Source organism: Hyla sarda, chromosome 2 (genome assembly GCF_029499605.1).
Source record: "Hyla sarda isolate aHylSar1 chromosome 2, aHylSar1.hap1, whole genome shotgun sequence".
Lineage (NCBI taxonomy): Eukaryota > Metazoa > Chordata > Amphibia > Anura > Hylidae > Hyla > Hyla sarda.
In genome coordinates this window covers 424,561,237-424,584,214 of record NC_079190.1, presented here as the reverse complement: position 1 = coordinate 424,584,214, position 22,978 = coordinate 424,561,237, and the positions used below count along the sequence as shown (strand labels likewise).

At 44.2% G+C, this 22,978-nt stretch overlaps 1 protein-coding gene, 1 long non-coding RNA gene and 1 pseudogene across 7 annotated transcripts in view; 1 reads left to right on the top strand and 2 right to left on the bottom strand.

Annotated features, from left to right (window-relative positions):
* The window catches only part of LOC130356871 (uncharacterized), an 87,637-nt gene extending 67,867 nt beyond the window's left edge, over positions 1–19,770 (top strand). The window contains exons 2-4 of the long non-coding RNA XR_008889020.1: positions 4,727–4,868; positions 5,456–5,503; positions 19,536–19,770. This is a non-coding gene — a long non-coding RNA (uncharacterized LOC130356871). The remainder of the gene's footprint in view (positions 1–4,726; positions 4,869–5,455; positions 5,504–19,535) is intronic.
* The window catches only part of USP9X (ubiquitin specific peptidase 9 X-linked), a 197,839-nt gene that overhangs the window by 148,895 nt on the left and 25,966 nt on the right, over positions 1–22,978 (bottom strand). The gene's annotated exons all lie outside the window — the stretch shown is intronic.
* On the bottom strand, positions 6,553–6,754 carry LOC130359922 (U2 spliceosomal RNA; annotated as a pseudogene).

Genomic DNA, 22,978 nt, shown 5'->3' with positions numbered 1-22,978 from the left:
GAAACCATTGATAGATTATTCTGCCGCTTGACTGCTCATGCCTGGATCCAGGCACTGAGTAGTCATTAGGCAATCGAACACCAGGAGGCCGGTAAGGGGACCCTCCTGCTGTCCTACAGCTGTTCGGGATGGCACGATTTCACCGCAGCAATCCCGAACAGCCCGCTGAGCTAGCTGGGGTTAGTTTACTTTCACTTTAGACATGGCGATCAACTTTGAACGCCGCGTCTAAAGGGTTAATAGCCCGCGGCACCACAATCAATGCCGCGCGCTATTAGCCACGAGTCCCGCTGTGGCCCCAAGTTATAGAATGGGAGAGGACTCAGGGCGTACAGGTACACCTTTGGGCCCTAAGGGGTTAAGAACATGTGAGGGGGGGTTGCACTTATGTTTTTTCCTCTTGGTCTTCTAAAAGCCATACCGCTTTAAATTTTCCACTATAAGGGCTTTTTTTTTTGCGCCACCAACTGTACTTTGCAATGACTTGAGTTTCTACATAGTGCACTTTTTTGTACAAATGACATGTTATGTCTATTCTGTAGGTCCATTTGATTAGAACTATACCAAACAGGTTTTGCTTTATTATACTAATTTTCATACAAAGTTATACTTTATGTTTAAAATTGTCCACTTCTGACCCCTATAACATTTTTATTTTTGCGTAGACCGGGACGTATGAGGGCTAAGATTTGTGCCATGGTCTTAAGTTCTTATTGATACAATTTTTTACTGTAGTGGAAAATAACTTCGTTACTTAAGTTAAAGTTTGCGGAAGGGCCAACCGCTGGGACCCCACACGGCCATGACTGGATCTCAGGACCTATTGGACATATTTAACCCTATGCCGCATAACGCCATTTAATATGTCAAGTAGGTCCTGAGATCCAGTCATGGCCGTAAATGTTGGCACCCCTGAAATTTTTCAAGAAAATATAGTATTTCTCACAGAAAAGGTTTGCAGTAACATGTTTTGCTATACACGTTTATTCCCTTTGTGTGTATTGGAACTAAACCAAAAAAGGGAGGGGGGAAAAAAAAAAAAAAAGCAAATTGGACATAATGTCACACCAAACTCCAAAAATGGGCTGGACAAAATTATTGGGACCCTTAACTTAATATTTGGTTGCACACCCTTTGGAAAAAATAACTGAAATTAGTCGCTTCCTATAAACATCAATAAGCTTCTTACACCTCTCAGCCGGAATGTTGGACCACTCTTCCTTTGCAAAGTGCTCCAGATTTCTCTTATTGGAAGGGCGCCTTTTCCCAACAGCAATTTTAAGATCTCTCCACAGGTGTTCCATGGGATTTAGATCTGGACTCCTTGCTGACCATTCAGAACTCTCCAGCGCTTTGTTGCCATCCATTTCTGGGTGCTTTTTGGTGTATGTTTGGGGTCATTGTCCTGCTGGAAGACCCAAGATCTCGGACACAAACCAAGCTTTCTGACACTGGGCTGTACAGTGCGACCCAAAATCCATTGGTAATCCTCAGATTTTATGATGCCTTGCACACATTCAGGCATCATGAAACAACCCTAAAACATCATTGAACCTCCACCATATTTCACTGTAGGTACGGTGTTCTTTTCTTTGTAGGCCTCGTTCCGTTTTCGGTAAACAGTAGAATGATGTGCTTTACCTAAAAGCTCTATCTTGGTCTCATCTGTCCACAAGACTTTTTCCCCAAAAGGATTTTGGCTTACTCAAGGTCATTTTGGCAAAATTTAGTCTTGCTTGTTTATGTCTCTGTCAGCAGTGGGGTCCTCCTGGGTCTCCTGCCATAGAGTTTCATTTCATTTAAACGTCGACGGATAGTTTGCGCTGACGCTGATGCTCCCTGAGCCTGCAGGACAGCTTGAATATCTTTGGAACTTGTTTGGGGCTGCTTATCCACCATACGGACTATCCTGCTTTGACACCTTTCGTAAGTTTTTCTCTTCTGTGCACGCCCAGGGAGATTAGCTACAGTGCCATAGTTTGCAATATTCTTGCTAATGTTGCGCACTGTGGACAAAGGCAAATCTAGATCTCTGAAGATGGACTTGTAACTGAGATTGTTGATATTTTTCCACAATTTTGGTTCTCAAGTCCTAAGACAGTTCTCTTCTTCTGTTTCTGTTGTCCATGCTTAGTGTGGCACACACAGACTCAGAATGCAAAGACTAAGTGAACTTCTCTCCTTTTTATCTGCCCATGTGAGTTTAAAAGAGCATCAATGCTTGAAACAAGCTTATTTTTCCACAATTTTGAAAGGGTGCCAATAATTCTGTCCAGCCCATATTTGAGTTTAGTGTGACGTTATGTCCAATTAGCTTTTTTTCCTTTTTTTCATTAATTCCAATACACACAAAGGGAACAAACAAGTGTATACCAAAACATGTGTTACTGCAATCCTTTTCTGGGAGAAATACTTAATTTTCTTGAAAAAAAATTCAGGATACCAACATTTACGGCCATAACTATGTCCCCCAGGAGATCCTCTGCTAAATACAGTGAATTGTGCAGTGAGCGGGGCTCCGCTGGCCCAATTTACATAGTCATTGTCTGTGACTCCACTAGGATGTGGAGTCACAGATTATGAATATGTAAATATAGCCTGCAAAGCCCCACCCACTGTGCACAATTCACCGAGGGACATATCTCAGGATCTACTGGACATATTTAAATGGGCACTCAATCAATATTTTTTTGCTATTGCACTCCTTATGGTAAATCAAAAAATCTTTAAAATGTACTTTGTTTAACCCCTTCACGCAGAATGCTATATATATATATATATATATATATATATATATATATATATATATATATATATATATGTGGGTGTGTGTGTGTGTGGTGTGTGTGTGGTGTGTGTGGCGTGTGTGGTGTGTGTGGCGTGTGTGGTGTGTGTGTGTTGTGTGTGTGTGTGGGATGATAAGATACCTTCGCGCATTCCGCCGTGTATATATACGGCATTCATTAAATACGCACTCCTGTGGCGCTGATCGAGATAATCAGCTTAAGTCCTGGGTGGTCCGGCGAGAGACCACTCCTGGCCAACACCCCATTTGATTAACCCAATCAGCGATCAAGTGGGCAGTGGAGGCCGAATCGACAGAAGGAGGTCCGGTGGCGGCATAAGTAAGTGTCGGGGGGTAAGTGTCCTTCCCTTTACAAGTTGCGAAACTACAACTCCCAGCATGTCCAGACAGACTGGGCATGCTGGGAGTTGTAGTTTTGCAACATCTAGAGGACCGCAGTTTAGAAACCCCTACCACAGTGATTTCTAAACTGTGGCCCTCCAGATCTTGCAAAACTACAAATCCCAGCATTCCCGGCAGCAATCGGATGTCAGTACATGCTGGAAGTTGTAGTTTTGCAACTGCTGGAGGCACACTGGGTAAACACTGAGTTGGTCTGTTACCTAATTCAGTGTTTTCCTACCAGTGTGCCTCCAGCTGTAGCAAAACTACAACTCCCAGCATGCACAGTCTCGCAGTTCATGCTTAGAATTGTAGTTTTGCAACAGCTAGATGTTTGTGCCCATAAACAACCCCCCCCCCCCCCAATTCACATGGGCGGAGATCTACAGCTAGATTCCCAATGCAAGTTTGAGCTGTGGCAAAATTTACACTGCAACTCAAACACCCTGCGGGAAACTCACTGTAAACCCTTGCATGTGTGAATGTACCCTAAAAACACTACACTTACACAAACTAAAAGGTATAACACTACATATACACCATTACACAGTTACACACAACACCACCCACCACCACCACCCCCCCCCCCCCCCCCCCCAAATTCCGTGAAATACCAGTGGGGTGTAAATGCTCACTGCACCCCTTATTACATTCCGTGATGGGTGTAGTTTGCAAAATGGGGTCATGTGGGGGGGGGATCCCACTGTTCTGGCACCATGGGGGCTTTGTAAACGCATATGGCCCCTCGACTTCTATTCCAACCAAATTCCTTCTCTTCTGAGCCCTGTAATGCGCCCGCAGAGCAGTTTACATCCACATATGGAGTATTTCCATACTTCAAATAGTTTTACAAATCTGGAGGGGGGCTTTTTCTCCAATTACCCTTTGTAAAAATAAAGACTTAGGGGTAACACCAGCATTTTTGTGAAAATAAAAAAAAATCTAAATTTTTCATTTTCACGTCCAACTTGAGTGAAAATTGGTCAAACATCTGTGGGGTGTTAAGACTTACTGTACCCCTTGTTACGTGCCTTGAGGGGTGTAGCTTCCAACACAGTGTGCCATGTGGCTATTTTTTTTGCTGTTCTGGCACCATGGGGGCTTCAATCCTTTGAGCCCTCTACTATACCCGCAGAGCACTTTACATCCACTTATGAGGCATTTCATATTGGGTTACAAATTTTGGGGGGACTTTTTCTCCTTGTAAAAATTCAAAAACTGGGTCTATAAGAACATGTTAGTGTAAAAATTTAAGATTTTGAATTTCTCCTTCACTTTGCTGCTATTCCTGTGAAACACCTAAAGGGTTAAACTTTCTGAATGTCATTTTGAGTGCTTTGAGGGGTGTAGTTTATATAATGGGGTATTTCTCACAGATAGGTCTCTCAAATACACTTCAAAAACTGAACTAGTGCGGCTGTATCCTTAAGGTCAAAATGGGCTGTGTCCTTAAGAGGTTAAAAAGAAAACATTAAGTTTTCTAGGTCTCATTTGTGTTTAAAAAGCTGTGACTAGTTGTCTGTCTTCCTACTTGTCCAGAGCACATTCTCCGGCCGCTGCGATGATCTGCCTCGGCCCATAATGGGCTGAGCGCCATGTGACACTGTTCACACGGAAGTATGAAGAAGATGGACCGGAGGGACCGATCAGCTGTAGTGGCGCTCCGCGGGAACCCAGGAAGGTGAGTGATGATTTTAATTTTTTTTGCAGCCCAGGCAGGACGGAGCAGGAGTAGTCTGCACCAGAGTACTCCTTTAAGGATGCAGGGTTTTTCAGTTTTCCTTTTTTCCCTCATCACCCTCTAAAAATCATAACGCTTTCAATTTTGCACCTAAAATTTCATATTATGGCTTATTTTTTGCGTCGCCAATTCTACTTTGCATTGTAAGTTATTTTACCAAAAGATCCACGGTGAAGCGGGAAAAAAAATTTAATTGTGCAACAAAATTTTAAAAAATGCCATTTTTTGAGCCGTGAGCTGAAGTTTTTATCGGTACCATTTTTATACTGATTAGACTTTTTGATCGATTTTCATAAATTTTTTCATGATAAAAAAAGTGACCAAAAATACATTATTTTGGACTACGGAATTTTTTTGCGCGTACGCCATTGACTGTGCGGCTTAATTATATATTTTTATAGTTCGGATTTTCGCACATGTTTATTTTTATTTACACAGTTTTTATTTATTTTTTTTAAATGGGAAAAGGGGGGTGATTTTTACTTTTATTAGGGAAGGTGTTAAATGATATTAACTTTTTTTTGCAGTGTTGCGATTTCACCGCGATTGTCCCGATCAGCCCGGCTGAGCTGCTGGTAAGTTTTCACTTTCATTTTAGACGCAACAATCAACTTTGAACGCCGCATCTAAAGGGTTAATAGCGCACGGCACAACGATAGGTGCTGCCCACGGTCCCGGCTGTCATTAGCCGCCAGGACCAACCCCGCGTTTTATACCGGGACCAGGCACAGGTACGCCCTGGTCCTTAAGAGGTTAAAATTGTCCTCTGACCCCTATAACTTATTTTTCCTGTATACAGGTATGTATAAAGGCTCTGTATTTTTTTTTAGCGGTTTCATCTTTGTTTTGATGGGACTATTCTCACTTTTTATTAATTTTTTTATGGTATATGCAGTAAGCAAAAAGATGCAGTTCTAGTATTTTCATGTCATTGACCATGCAGTTTAATTATATCAGACAGGAGAGAACGCACAGAGGAGTGCCATCAGACAGGAGAGAGAGCACAGAGCAGTGCTTGCCCACACATTTACTGGACCATGTCCATGTCTGTGCTTCAGCTTGGACAAAGCCATGATTTCTATAATAAAGAAATAAAAATGTCTTATGAAGTATAGAAAGGTTAATGTTTTGCCAGGATGTACAACATATAAGAATTTTCAGTAACTGACAGTGCCCATTTAGGTATATGTTCACATGGTCAAGTTTCCTAAAGGCTTGTCTGTAGTGCATTTTTCAGAGAAGCAACAGCAACTCATTTTCAGTGCAAAATCTATGCCAGTAATGACTAACCCCTTAACGACCATGGACATAAATGTACGTCCTGGTGCGGAGGTACATAGCGTACCCAGGACATACATTAACGTCCTGTGTATGACCGCGAGCTTCGGATCGGTGTCCGCGTCATACACTGCAGGTCCCGGCTGCTATCAGCAGCCGGGGACCCGCCGGTAATGGCAGACATCCACGATAGCGCGGATGTCCGCTTTTAACCCCTCAGATGTCGTGATCAACACAGATCACGGCATCTGCTGCAATGCGCATGTTAAATGGGCACTGTCAGATACAAAAACTTTTGATATGTTTTAAAGCATGCAACTAATAGGTTTTGCAGTTGCTTTCATTAGAAAATTTTCAGTATTTCATACTGAAAAAGCCAGTCAAACAACTGATTCCTCAGAACCAGCCCCGGAAAGCCCTGGTACACCTGCACCCTCCATGCAGCACCCATCCCCACCAGCCCCATACCGGCGTTACTGCCCACCGGCATGAAAAACTGATAAGAACAGATACTACACTTGAACTTAGCCAAAAGGCCGAGAAGCGATTTCGGGGTACTTGCCCCTCGTCAGTACAGAGCAGGGTAATCTGGCTTAGCTGAGATGAGGGGCCTTAGACCAATTAAACGGGATGAGTATTTAACTCAGGGAGAGTTCACCACTCCTGATTAGCTTTTTATATTCCGTAACTGGAGCTAAGCTGATATATAGAATGAAAATATATATATAAATTTTAAAAAAACACAACACACCTGCATAACCAGAAGAATGTTTAGAGGTTTCAGTTGACATCTGGCTACTGTTGGGTTGACATTATATACTGGTAAACATTAACATAAAATACAAATTTTAACATAAGCGCTCAATTTTTGTTTTCTTTCAATTTCATTATTTCCGGTACAAATTTTCCCTGGAAATTGTTAATATTTCTGCCATAGGCAAACTTGGCCTTAAAGCCAAAAGGTTGCAGGTCAAGACCAAAATCAGCCTGTAACACTCAAAAGACCTGTAACACTTACAGTAATTAAACAGCAATGTTATAAAGTATTCACTATCTTTTCTTCATAAGGTCACCTGAAAACCAAAGATTAATTACTCTGGAAATAGATCTTGCTACAATAAGCTTTAGTTTGGAGCTATCCTCACCAAGATCCAACCACATTAGAAAGCAGAGACAACTGCCCTAGTAAATAATCATGCTAACCATGTACAGTACTGTATAGCTTGAAATATTGAGATGATCTGCAGAGTAGACTTGACAGTATTATTCATGACCTTCATGAACACAAATGTGTTTTTATTGTGAGCTATGTTGCTTCCTTTGTCTTGTGGGTGGTATTTCATTTGCCAGAATTACTTGGAGCAGCATCTCAATACTGATTTAGAAACATCTCGCTCTGTTAAGAGTGGAAGTTAAGCGTAGGAGAAAATATACTGGTGAAAAACTGAATAGGGATTTAGATAAGTATATTTATTTCCTGATGTCATGCCTTGATATGGACCAGAGAAGTTCTACTCCCTGTGTTCACTGGGTTCAGCTGGGTAACACTACACATGCCCTGCCAAGACCAAAGGAGGAAGTGACAACTGCTTCTGGCATCTGTCTGGCTAGAAAAAAAGGTTAGTCAACCAGAGAGATAAATGGGCTTGAAAAAAATTAAACAAGGAAAAGGTAAATTACAAGTATAGCACAAATATGCAGAATGCAGTTGCCTTCAGACAGCCTACTATAAATATTTTCATATGAACTGTATATTTGTCAGGGTTTCACCTGCGGACTAAAGTGATGTTTGGGCCTCACCAGTTTCCATGGAAGTCAAGGTAAAAATTAAAAACCATTGCTCAACCACCCTTATTAATAAATTGATTAAAATAAGCATAACTGCAGATGCAAAACTTCAAAAAAGGAGCAGATGCGGTGTTTGAGAGCTGTGTTGGCTAAAAGACCGATAGCTTTAATATGTTGTCCTTTCATAAGGCACAGTATTCAAAAGATAGATGGAGTAACAGGTTCTTGATGGGACCTAACAGGGATGTGGAAATCCTATGGCATGACGCCTGGATCTACATGTCCAGGCAGGTGAATTTTTTTTTCTCTCTCCCAGGTTGTATGGAGCTGGCTCCTGACTCGGGCCAACTCCATACCCAGCGGAAACCAGATGATTTCAGTAGCTTGCGGCTAACCTTTTAGATTGCTGCCGTCAACGCCGACAGCAGGGTCTAAAGGGACTTTTAGATGCTCCCTGGTGGGGTGGATCGCCCCCCACCCCATTCCATACGGTTAATGACGTAAATGTAAAAATAAGTCGGATCAATACCAAAATGGTACAGATACAAACAACAGATTACAGCACAAAAACGAGCCCCCATAGAGCCCAGTATGCGGAAGTAAAAAAAAAAAAAAAAAAAAAGGGGGGGGGGGGAATGTTAGGCCCTTTTTGTTTTTGCAGTTTGCCAGCAAATAACTGGTCTCGATGGTCTCCATTGTATTATTTAGAGATGAGCAAACTTACAGTAAATTCGATTCATCACGAACTTCTCGGCTCGGCAGTTGATGACTTTTCCTGCATAAATTAGTTCAGCTTTCCGGTGGGCTGGAAAAGGTGGATACAGTCCTAGGAGACTCTTTCCTAGGAATGTATCCACCTTTTCCAGCCCACCGGAGCACCTGAAAGCTGAACTAATTTATGTAGGAAAAGTCATCAACTGCCGAACCGAGAAGTTCGTGACGAATTGAATTTACTGTAAGTTCGCTCATCTCTAGTATTATTCAATAGCTGCCGTTATTTTCAGAGAGAAAAGCCAGAGAAAAAGACTGTGCAAGCACTATTTTTTCTCCAGCTTTTCTCGATCCTTAACCCCTTAAGGACCAGGCCATTTTATACCTTAAGGACCGGAGCGTTTTTTGCAATTCTGACCACTGTCAATTTAAACATTAATAACTCTGGAATGCTTTTAGTTATCATTCTGATTCCGAGATTGTTTTTTCGTGACATATTCTACTTTAACTTAGTGGTAAAATTTTATGGTAACTTGCATCCTTTCTTGGTGAAAAATGCCAAAATTTGATGAAAAAAATGAAAATTTTGAATTTTTCTAACTTTGAAGCTCTCTGCTTGTAAGGAAAATGGATATTCAAAATATATTTTTTTTGGGTTCACATATACAATATGTCTACTTTATGTTTGCATCATAAAATTTATGAGTTTTTACTTTTGGAAGATACCAGAGGGCTTCAAAGTTCAGTAGCAATTTAGAAATTTTTCACAAAATTTTCAAACTCACTATTTTTCAGGGACCAGTTCAGTTTTGAAGTGGATTTGAAGGGTCTTCATATTAGAAATACCCCATAAAAGACCCCATTATAAAAACTACACCCCCTAAAGTATTCAAAAAAACATTCACTAAGTGTATTAACCCTTTAGGTGTTTCACACGAATAGCAGCAAAGTGAAGGAGAAAATTCAAAATCTTCATTTTTTACACTCGCATGTTTTTGTAGACCCAATTTTTGAATTTTTGCAAGGGATAAAAAGGAGAAAATTTTTACTTGTATTTGAAACCCAATTTCTCTCGAGTAAGCACATACCTCATATGTCTATGTTAATTGTTCGGCGGGCGCAGTAGAGGGCTCAGAAGGGAAGGAGCGACAAATGGTTTTTGGGGGGCATGCCGCATTTAGGAAGCCCCTATGGTGCCAGGACAGCAAAAAAAAAACACATGGCATACCATTTTGGAAACTAGACCCCTCAGGGAACGTAACAAGGGGTAAAGTGAACCTTAATACCCTACAGGTGATTCACGACTTTTGCATATGTAAAAAAAATATATATTTTTTTTACCTAAAATGCTTGGTTTCCCAAAAATTTTACATTTTTAAAAAGGGTAATAGCAGAAAATACCCCCCAAAATTTGAAGCCCAATTTCTCCCGATACAGAAAACACCTCGCATGGGGGTGAAAAGTGCTCTGCTGGTGCACTACAGGTCTCAGAAGAGAAGGAGTCACATTTGGCTTTTTGAAAGCAAATTTTGCTCTGGGGGCATGCCGCATTTAGGAAGCCCCTATGGTGCCAGGACAGCAAAAAAAAAACACATGGCATACCATTTTGGAAACTAGACCCCTCGGGGAACGTAACAAGGGGTAATTTGAACCTTAATACCCTACAGGTGTTTCTCTACTTTTGCATATGTAAAAAAATATATATTTTTTTTTACCTAAAATGCTTGTTTTCCCAAAAATTTTACATTTTTTAAAAGGGTAATAGCAGAAAATACCCCCCAAAATTTGAAGCCCAATTTCTCCCGAGTACGGCGATACCCCATATGTGTCCCTAAACTGTTGCCTTGAAATAAGACAGGGCTCCAAAGTGAGAGCGCCATGCGCATTTGAGGCCTAAATTAGGGACTTGCATAGGGCTGGACATAGGGGTATTCTACGCCAGTGATTCCCAAACAGGGTGCCTCCAGCTGTTGTAAAACTCCCAGCATGCCTTGACAGTCAATGGCTATCTGGCAATACTGGGAGTAGTTTTGCAACAGCTCCAGCTCCGTTTTGGAAACAGTGGCGTACCAGACGTTTTTCATTTTTATTGGGGAGGGGGGTTGTATAGGGGTATGTGTATATGTAGTGTTTTTTACTTTTTATTTTATTTTGTGTTAGTGTAGTGTTTTTAGGGTACAGTCGCACGGGCGGGGGTTCACAGTAGTTTCTCGCTGGCAGTTTGAGCTACGGCAGAAAATTTGACGCAGCTCAAACTTGCAGCCGGATACTTACTGTAATCCTCTGCCCATATGAGTGTACCCTGTACGTTCACATTGGGGGGGGGGAATCCAGCTGTTGCAAAACTACAACTCCCAGCATGTACGGTCTATCAGTGCATGCTGGGAGTTGTTTTGCAACCGCTGGAGGCTCCGTTTTGGAAACAGTGGCGTACCAACGTTTTTCATTTTTATTGGGGAGGGGGGCTGTGTAGGGGTATGTGTATATGTAGTGTTTTTTACTTTTTATTTTATTTTATTTTGTGTTAGTGTAGTGTAGTGTTTTTAGGGTACAGTCGCATGGGCGGGGGTTCACAGTAGTTTCTCGCTGGCAGTTTGAGCTGCGGCAGAAATTTTGCCGCACCTCAAACTTGCAGCCGGATACTTACTGTAATCCTCCGCCCATGTGAGTGTACCCTGTACGTTCACATGGGGGGGGGGGGGGGAACATCCAGCTGTTGCAAAACTACAACTCCCAGCATGTACGGTCTATCAGTGCATGCTGGGAGTTGTAGTTTCGCAACAGCTGGAGGCACACTGGTTGTGAAACACCAAGTTTGGTAACAAACTCAGTGTTTTGCAACCAGTGTGCCTTCAGCTGTTGCAAAAGCTACAACCCCCAGCATGTACGGACAGCGGAAGGACATGCTGGGTGTTGTAGTTATGCAACAGCTGGAGGCATACTACTTTGGCTGGGGATTGTAGTTATGCAACAGCTGGAGACACTGGTTTGCTACTTAACTCAGTGTGCCTTCAGCTGTTGCAAAACTACAACTCTCAGCAGTCATCGACAGCCAACGGGCATGCTGGGAGTTGTAGTTATGCAACCACCAGATGCACCACTACAACTCCCAGCATGCACTTTAGCTGATTGTGCAAGCTGGGAGTTGTAGTTGCACAACAGCTGAAGGTACACTTTTCCATAGAAAGAATGTGCCTCCAGCTGTTGCAAAACTACAAGTCCCAGCATGCCCATAAGGGCATGCTGGGAGTTGTGGTGGTCTGCCTCCTGCTGTTGCATAACTACAGCTCCCAGCATGCCCTTTTTGCATGCTGGGAGCTGTTGCTAAGCAACAGCAGGAGGCTGTCACTCACCTCCAACGATCCTCGCCGCACAGGTCAGTCCCTCGTCGTCTCCGCCGCTGCTCCTGGGGCCCCGATCCCAACAGGGGCGCCGGGGATCGGGGTCCCCAGCACCCGGGGTGCACGTCCCGCACCCGCTCACGTCCTCCGGAAGAGGGGCGGAGCGGGTGCGGGAGTGACACCCGCAGCAGGCGCCCTGATTGGTCGGCCGGTAATCCGGCCGACGAATCAGGGCGATCGTGAGGTGGCACCAGTGCCACCTCACCCCTGCTGGCTCTGGCTGTTCGGGGCCGTCTCTGACGGCCCCGATCAGCCAATAATTCCGGGTCACTGGAGACCCGATTGACCAGGAATCCGCCGCAGATCGCTGGACTGAATTGTCCAGCGATCTGCGGCCATCGCCGACATGGGGGGTCATAATGACCCCCCTGGGCGATATGCCCCGATGCCTGCTGAACGATTTCAGCAGGCATCGGGGACCGGCTCCGCTCCAGATGGTTGCGGGGGGCCGTTAAAACACATGACGTTCTCATACGTCATGTGTCCTTAAGGACTCGGAAATGGAGACATATGAGAACGTCATGTGTCCTTAAGGGGTTAAATAACAGGCTTCACACTGCCGGAGACAAACGGCAGTGTGAACGTAGCCTTACAGGGATCAGAAAATGGCAATAAAAAAAAAAAATAATCAAATCGAAAAACTTTAGAAACTAAAAAAATTTGGTATTGCTGTAATCACGCCAACCTAAAGTATCAAAATAACATTACAAAGTACAATCGGTCCCACAAAAAACACCTCATATTGGTCTGTAGACCAATGGAAAAATAAAAGTTAAGAGCTATTATAGGGCGAGGAGGAAAAAACTAAAAAATTTGCCAGGATAAGTGGATCGTCATGAGACACAAGTACCGTAGATTAGGCTCCCATTTTAGTCCCTTGGACAAGTAGTTTTTTTATTTTTTATTTCCACACTACTGCCTAATAAGGAAAGTGAGTGATCTACTTAGTGATGCATGTGGGTAAATACAACTTTAATAAACCAACTGACATTGATCTCTCCCATTTAACCTATAAACATGAAAGTTACGCTTAGCCATGGGGTCAATAGCACAGAACATAGGCATATTTCACTGTCACCCAGTCTCCATTCCCCATGACAAACCTGTAGAGTGCCAAGCAGTTAGAGTATTCTGGATAAAATTACCTTTAGAAGTGCCCAGGGTGGCAGCATAACAAAAAACACACAACAACCATGCACTCAGCCCCCAGAGATACTCCAGCTCAATGCTTCTGATTCTCTGTCCTGACATGTAGAAAAAAAAACAACCAAGTCAAAATCAGTGACCACAGCAGTAACTGGCTGGACAGCCCTTTTCCACATGTTGGGATGGAAGACAAGAAGCCCTGAGCAGCAGGACTGGCAGCATTGGAATGGCATTATTCACTGAAATACGCCTTTATGGTCTATTCACACGTACAGTATTCTGCACAGATTTGATGCGCAGGATTTTCTGCTGCTGATTTCAATGTAAATTGAATGACTGAACACAGCTTGAAAACCTGCGCATCAAACCTGTGCAGAATACTGTACATGTGAATAGACCCTTAGGGTACGTTCACACATACAGGATCCTGCGCAGATTTGATGCGCAGGATTTGTAACTGCAGATTAGAATCTGTGCTCAGTCATTTAGTTTCCATTGAAATCTGCTGCAGAAAATCCTGTGCATCAAATCTGCGTATGTGTGAACGTACCCTTAGGGTCTATTCACAAACATTTGCATATTTGATGTGCAAGATTTGAGGCTAAATGACTGAACACCACTTCAAATCTGCAGCTTGAAATCCTGCGCATCCAATGGCTTGTAAAAAATAAAATTGCATCTATAGTTAACCCCTTAACGACGCAGGACGTATATTTACGTCCTGCGCCGGCTCCCGCGATATGAAGCGGGATCCCGCCGCGATCCTGCATCATATCGCGTCAGTCCAGGCACTCATCAACGGCGGGGACCCGCGGCTAATACCACACATCGCCGATCGCGGCGATGTGCGGTATTAACCCTTTAGAAGCGGCGGTCAAAGCTGACCGCCGCGTCTAAAGTGGAAGTGAAATTGACCCGGCTGCTCAGTCGGGCTGTTCGGGACCGCCGCGTTGAAATCGCGGCGTCCCGAACAGCTTACAGGACACCGGGAGGGCCCTTACCTGCCTCCTCGGTGTCCGAACGGCGAATGACTGCTCCGTGCCCGAGATCCAGGCAGGAGCAGTCAAGCGCCGATAACACTGATCACAGGCGTGTTAATACACGCCAGTGATCTGTGCAAGAGATCAGTGTGTGCAGTGTTATAGGTCCCTATGGGACCTATAACACTACAAAATAAAAAAAAGTACAAAAAAAAGTTTAATAAAAGGTCATTTAACCCCTTCCCTAATAAAAGTTTGAATCCCCCCCCTTTTCCCATAAAAAAAATAAAACAGTGTAAAAAATAAATAAATACACAAACATGTGGTATCGCCGCGTGCGTAAATGTCTGAACTATAAAAATATATCATTAATTAAACCGCACGGTCAATGGCGTACGCGCAAAAAAATTCAAAAGTAAAAAAAAAAAAAAAAAAGCACATTTTTGGTCACTTTTTACACCATTAAAAAATGAATAAAAAGTGATCAAAAAGTCTGATCAGATCACGGCGCAAAAAATGAGTCCTCATACCGCCCTGTACATGGAAAAATAAAGTTATAGGGGTCAGAAGATGACAATTTTAAACGTATACATTTTCCTGCATGTAGTTATGATTTTTTCCAAAAGTGCGACAAAATCAAACCTATATAAGTAGGGTATCTTTTTAACCGTATGGACCTACAGAATAATGATAAGGCGTAATTTTTACCGAAATATGCACTGCGTAGAAACTGAAGCCCCCAAAAGTTACAAAATGGTGTTTTTTCTTCGATTTTGTCGCACAATGATTTTTTTTCCCGTTTCGCCGTGCCTTTTTGGGTAAAATGACTATTGTCACTGCAAAGAAGAATTGGTGACGCAAAAAATAAGCCATAATATGGATTTTTAGGTGGAAAATTTAAAGGGTTATGATTTTTAAAAGGTAAGGAGGAAAAAACGAAAGTGCAAAAACTGAAAAACCCTGAGTCCTTAAGGGGTTAAATGACCAGCCAATGCAAGTCATTAACAGTGGGTGATTTATATGATAGTGATTTACATGATCGTGAGGAAATGCCCATTAGGGGAGATTTATCAAATCCTGTGCAGAGGAAACATTGACCAGTTGCCCATAGTAACCAGATTGCTTCGATTGTTTTTGAAAAGGCCTCTGAAAAATAAAATAAATTAGCCGATTGGTTACTATGGGCAGCTTTTCCTCTACGCTTTCATAATTCTCCCCTAATGTTCCTATTTTACTACAGTAAATAGGATATAACAAATTATACATGAGCCTTTCATGAAGAAATACGAGTCAAAATTTGCCTTGCCTACCACAGAGCATTAGAATCAGGATAAGGATAGGTGATATGTTTTAGAATGCAGGGGGTCTGACCGCTGGGACCCCCGCGATCTCCTGCACCGGACATTGGTTCTGCCAAGAAACGGGGCGTGTCGATCCCAGCTCAAAGCGGCCAACATGCCCAATGTATCTCTATGGGAGAGCTGAAGATACAACATCAAGCTATATCCGGCTCTCCAATAGAGATACATGGAGGGGGTGTGTTGGCCATCGCTTTATGCAAGGGGACGACATGCTCCATTCCCGTGCAGGAGATCGCGTTGGGTCCCAGCGGTCAGACACCCAGCAATCTAAAACTAATGCCCTATCCTTTGGATAGGGGATACACTTTTGTGCACTATAGCCTGGGTTCTCAACCCGTGGTACGCATACCCCTAGGGGTACGCCAAAGCACTGACAAATACTGGCCATGCATTGGCCAGTATTTGTCAGTGCAGAGCCACGGCAGCTCACTGTACAGTAGCGCTGCTACTGTAAGGTAGCTGCATCGCTGCCGGGTAAACGTGTGACCTCCCCAGACGTTGCACGGAGGTGCCGCACAGAGCAGGAGGACATCACACGTCAGTGATGCCCGGCCGAACATGCGGCCCCGTCAAGTCCTGCACGAAGGAGCAGGCAACGGGACTGCAGGAGGCCTGGTAAAGTAAAAAAAAAGTTTTTATGTTAAAAAAGTTTAAAATAAGTTAATGGGATGGAGGGAGGGTAGTAAGATGGGGGGGATATATGGTACGAAGCACAGGGTACTAAGATTGGGGGATATATGGGACGGAGCACAAGGCATTAAGATGGAGGGGGAGAGGGATAGGGAGAAATAAAGCACAATGCATTAAGATGGAGGGAGAGAGGGAGGGAGGAAAAGGGGATCAGAGGAAGGGGGGGTAATGGCACAAGGGGATGAATCCCCCCCCCCCCAACATTAATCCCCTTGTGCCATTATTCCCCCCCTCTGATTCCCATTTGCCATATCCAATAATAGCACATGGGGGATTAACATGGAGATGGGGGGGGTTAATGACTAACCTTCCCCCCTCCATCTTAATCTCTTGTGCCATTATTCCTCCCTCCCTCTGATCCTCTTGCGCCATTTTCCCCCCTCCATCTTAATCCCCTTGTGCCATCATTCCCCCCTCCCTCTGATCCCCTTTTGCCATATCGGATAATAATGGCACAAGGGGATAAAGATGGAGGGGGGAATAATGGCAAAAGGGGATCAGAGGGAGGGGGGAGTAATAGCACAAGGGAATTCAGATGGAGGAGGAATAATAGCACAAGGGGATTAAGTATCGCATTTAGTAAGTAAGCACGTGCCTTTTGTCCGTGGGTACCCGTGAACATACTTTCAGCCTTTGGGGGTACAGTCGCCAAAAACGTTGACAGCCACTGCACTATAGTTCTCCTTTAAAGAGGTTGTGCACTGCCCTGACTTTCGGAGCTCCGCTCACAGCGTCCGGAAGTTCATTACTCCGAACGCTGTGTGCGGGCTTCAGTGTTCGCAGCCGCCCCTCGCGACGTCACGAGGGGGCGGTCGGGCCAGACGTCACGAGGGGGCGGTCGGGCCAGACGTCACGAGGGGGCGGTCGGGCCAGACGTCACGAGGGGGGGCGGTCGGGCCAGACGTCACGAGGGGGGGCGGTCGGGCCAGACGTCACGAGGGGGGCGGTCGGGCCAGACGTCACGAGGGGGGCGGTCGGGCCAGACGTCACGAGGGGGGCGGTCGGGCCAGACGTCACGAGGGGGGCGGTCGGGCCAGACGTCACGAGGGGGGCGGTCGGGCCAGACGTCACGAGGGGGGCGGTCGGGCCAGACGTCACGAGGGGGCGGTCGGGCCAGACGTCACGAGGGGGGCGGTCGGGCCAGACGTCACGAGGGGGCGGTCGGGCCAGACGTCACGAGGGGGCGGTCGGGCCAGACGTCACGAGGGGGCCTGCACACAGCGTTCGGAGTAATGAACTTCGGAGCTCCGAAAATTAGGGCAGAGCACAACCCCTTTAAGTGTGTGAAACTGTGCTGTACTCCCCTGCACAACCTGTGACCAGGATTATCTCTATAAAGGCTGCAGCGTTAACCCAGCCCTCAGGCTTTTGGAACCACTATTGATCCTGAAAATGTACAAGTTTGACCAAATCCAAATAAAGTGTGATGCAAATCTTAGCCTTCTTTCTGTGGTGAGAAATTATGATAACACTTCATAAAAACAGTTTATACACTATATAGTTCTTGAGCATACCAATTACACCATCCCATGTTGAGTTGGTGTGATAATAAGCTAAAATGTCACACCCCTGTACATCTGAAATTATAGGAGGAATTTAGCCTAAAATGTTAAAGGAGTACTCCGGTGCACACTTTTTTCATGTTATCCCGTCCGGGCTGCAAAATAAAATTAAACACACTTTATCTTACCTGCCAACGAGCCCCCGGAGCTCTGGTACAGGTGTTCGGTCCCCGGGCTGTATTCTTCTTACTTCCTGTTAGCCCGGCACGTCACACGGAGCTTCAGCCTATCACTGGCCGCAGCGATGTCCCGCCTCGGCCAGTGATAGGCTGAAGCTCCGTGTGACGTGCCGGGCTAACAGGAAGTAAGAAGACTACAGCCCGGGGACCGAACACCTGTACCGGAGCTCCGAGGGCTCGTTGGCAGGTAAGATAAAGTGCGTTTTCTTTTATCCCGGACGGGATAACATGAAAAAAGTGTGCACCGGAGTACTCCTTTAATGCTAGATAAGAGTGCTTCACAGATAAATCATAATGATAGAAAGTTCTTTGTTAACTCAGAAAAAAAAATAAAAAAATCTTAATTCTTAAACTCACTAGTCACTCACAGTTCAGCACCACTGCTACTCCAGAAGTGTGCCGTTAAGTCAACATACATGGGACACTGTAGACAATTACTAGCCATGTGCACTTTGTCACACAAAACTGCTGGGGTCAGCGATTGTCCACAGAGTACTGTATAAGGTAAGGAAACCAGGGAACTTCTGAAGGGATTCCAAATTCCTGCCTAATGGCAATTTTGTTGAAGAGGTACTTCAATGTGGACATACATAGCATGTTCACAGGATATGCCATACATTTCTGAAATGCAAGGGTCTTTTTCATGCCATTCACCTTGCGGTAATACTGTGCTCTGTATTTTTCAGGTCAGTATGAATACAATGAAATGCAATTTATGAGGAAAACTTTAATTTTCAAGTCTGCAGTACTAGGGCTTGCATCGCAGGGAGCCGACACGACTACTGAACCACCAATGATGTGCGCCACTCAATCTAGCAGGGGCCCCCAGTTATTGGACACCCTAAAATCAGGCACCTATCCTTTGAACAGGGGATACTGGTTTTTAGCTGGATATCCCCCTTCACATTATAAGTAGTAAAATAAAACGGTTCTATAAACAGGGTATTCTCATAATCATAGTGACCTACAGAAAAAAGAACATGTCAGTTTAAAAATAAAATGCTCTTCTAAAAACTACCCCACCCCCACAAAAAAAGTTGGCCAAAACCAGGCAGTTTCGATTTCAGGTAAACTAACAAAAATGTGCCAATGTATCAGATGTGAAGACCCAAAGCATGCACCAACCTTCCATTTAGGTGGTAGACGTTGACATTTGCTGCACTGAAGAGTGCACCAGACTGCACTACTACAGAAGAATGCAGAAAAGTCAGTTTGTATTAAAGAATTATCCTGAATTATTGCAGTTTGTTCTGACCCCTGAGCCTCACAATAGGCTAAAATTTCCTGCTATATAGAGGTCACTTCTCAGCAGTCTCATTTTCACAGGCAGGATAACAGTAGGTCGATAACCATGCTGACATGTGGGTTTGCCACCAAACTGCAAAGCTTTCCAATCTTATTGTTAAAAGTGCATTGTGAAATTTGGATGAACAAAGGATGCTAGGATATTACACACACACTTATGTATCATTGCTTTTTTGTCACATAACTTCTCCTCATGATCTCCATAGGAACAAGTAGACATGGCCTAAATAGCATCCCATGTGTGCAGCAGACTACAACTCCCATCCTGCATTGTGACCTCTTGTGGCTGTCCTCCTTCCTCTGTATTATCCCGACTACTAAAGAGCAACTCTCCACAGAGCAAGCCAGCGCAGACTTCCCCCTGCTCCCTCTCCCGATTGGCAGAAGTCTGGACACTCAGATATCCGGCAATCAAAACATAGCTGGGACATCTGAAAGGTTTTTCATAATGACAGGTACTTTAAGGATTTTTATTTTAAAACATTTTAACACATGCTGTATGTTCAAACACACAAAAATTTACAGATTAGGCAAGGGTCACATCTGCATTACAGCTCCATCAGACAGCCGGATGGTCTGTTGCACATCAGGCACCAACTAGTCCAAACCGATCCTATTGGCTAGATTTATCAATGTCTGTAGGGAATAGTGGTGCAGTTGCCAATAGCAACCAAATAGCTTTTTTTTTTTTTAAAGGACTCTGGAAAAAAAAAAAGAAGCAATCTGATTGGTTGCTATGGACAATTACACCACTCTTCAAGTTTCGTTAAATCTTCCCATAGATTAATGGAGCAAGTCAGGACCAGTGAGGTGTGAACAAGGGATGTCCAGATACTGGAATCTGTGTCAGTACAGACACTGGACATTTGCACAAGTACTTTTACTCCTACAAATGTCCCAGGTACCACGCCGGCAGGTATCACGGAGGTGCACTGTGCACGCTACCCGAACTATGCAGCGCACTCAGCAGCGGAGCGCTCGTCGTAGCCGGGACCCGTGGCTAATGCGGATTGGAATAACGACGGTGAAATTGCAGTTTCCCTATCAGCTAAGAGTGCAGATGGAGGTCCCTTATCGCACAGTCAGATCATTGCTCCTATACTGCAGCAAGTCATGGCAGGCAGTATTAATGGAGTGCCAATAACACTGATCACTGCTATGGCATAGCATTGATCAGTGAATGCAATCTACAGATTCCCTTCCCTAATAAAATTTTTTATCAATGATCGGTACTCGTTCTGTCTGAAAAAACGGTATCAGGAAATCCCTAGTGTGAACCTAGCCCCTGGTTGACAGAGGAAGTTGTTCTACGCTTTTTTTTTATGAATCTGAAATAAAATTCTTATGTTTTATTCAGTTTTAGTGTCTGAGCCTGCAACATAAGGAGTTTCTGGGCACTAAAGTAAATCAACAGAGTCAGTGAATGTGGTTGCCTCGCGATCGATATCAAAATGTTTATGTTTCAATGACAGAGGGGAACACCTCACCAACCGTGGCATCCAACGGGGATAAAAAGCAAAGATTGGAATGACCACCAACTACAACGACTGCGCCACTTCTGTGTCCACATGATCCCCATGATGAACTATTAAAACAATCTTTATAGATGGACTACTAACCCTGACCTAATGGCACATTTTATGGGGCTTTAGTGGTTACTTGTAAAGGGAAACAAACCAAGCTATTGGTATACAGCAGGCAAAAAAAATAAAAAATGACAGACAATAGTACTCCCAAATGAGGGCAGAGGCCCAACAGGTCAGCTCCTCTTCCCAGCAGTACCATCATCTAGTAAGTCAGCAACCCTTGCAAAGTTTACTGCTTAAGGGTATGTTCACACTGCGGAATCCCCGCGGGATTCCGCGAGTAAGAGTCTGCACAATGAACATTACCATCAGTGTGGATGGATTTCCGCAAGTCCCGTTCACACTGCGGAATTTCCGTGGTGGAAATTGTTCCACGCAAAGAAAGAACATGTTAATTCTTTGCGCTTAAGTCCGCAAACACTGCATAGCCGTCAATGGTGACGGCGCAGTGCCGCGCAGTCCTACCGCCGCAAGCGGCTGCCAGTCTGAATCTATGCTCGATGAATTCTGCGAGCGGAGATTCTGTTCACCCTCTGTAGTGTGAACATACCCTAACCCATACAAACGTCCCCTGTCTGTGGTACAATGACATGAGATTGGTCACTATAATTTGCCTCCCTTACTTACATATAACATGCACATGGATGGGGGCACCTTACAGACCTAAACCAGTGTGTAGTCAACTAGTAACTACATTTGGGTCATTTTCGAGCATTTCTGACTGAAAACCGTGGTCTACCGTGATCCAGAAAATTACCCAATGTAGTCACTATCTGACAACACTCAGGTCATTGGATTGAATGAGGACTGTGCCTAAACCCAACAGAGCCATGTCACAATGCAGCACTCATATACACAGTCTCAACATGGATTGGAGCAAGAGATTTGTTGAGGTCAGCTATGAACTTATACTGATATTTGTTTAGCCCAACCTTACTGATTTTCACACTTCTTATGCTAGCAGCGTCCTTGGTCAACCTGAGGAGTCACATGACCACATTGTCACCAAGAGAACTGGTGAGGCAAGTACACTGGTAAGTTTACTTCTATGATCTCAGAACCCCCGCCCCTATAAAAGGGAATTCTAGCTTTGCACAAGATACAGAGGTGCAGACACCAGCAGTTACAGTACCTCAAATAAGTGAGTTCACTTTTGACATTTTCGATATATTTTATATTTTTTCATGTGACCACGCTAAAGAAGTGACACTGTGCTACAAATGTGAAGTAGTGTGTAGAGTGCAGCCTGGATAACAGCGTTTTAAGCAAATCTGTCATCAGTGTCACCCACACGAATGTGTTGGTATAGGCTGGTAATGCGGGTGACACTAACGATAATCCCTCCTCCCAATCTGGGGTCCAGCTTGTCAGTTATGGTTTTTATTCTGGCGTCAGACTTGGTGCACGGTAGAAGCACACTGGCATCACTGCTGTTTCTTCGCTGGGTCTGACGGCGAGCGGGCTTGGGGCTGCAAGCCTGCCACCAGAATAAGGAGGAGCATACCAAACTGGACCACAGATCAGGGTAGGCAAGTATCCGTAATGTCACCCGCAATACCAGCCTGTACCAACATGTTAGCACGGATTACACGAATGACAAATTCCCTTTAATGTTAGGTCTCCTCAAAACAACAACACTTCTTAGCAACAAGATATACACCCCTACAGCCATTTTCCCTTCCCAGTGTCATGTGACTCCTAAGTGTTACAAGCTCTCAGGTGTGCATGAGAAACATCTCTTTAATTTGGTGTTATCACTCTCACACGCTCTAATACTAGTCACTGGAAAGTCAACATTGTACCTTATGGCAAAGAACTAAGGGTCTGAAAAAAATAATTGTTGCTCTTCCTAAATAGTGGCTTAGGGTATAAGAAGATTGCTGAGACCCTGCAACTGAGCTGCAGCACAATCGGCAATACAATACTGAAGCAGAGCATGATAGGAAGTTATTTTCTTCTTGAATTTCCTTTCTGCCTGACCACAGTGCTCACTGGTGACACCTCATATAGCAGCTGATAAGTACTGGAAGGATTAAGATTTTTAAATAGAAGTAATTTACAAA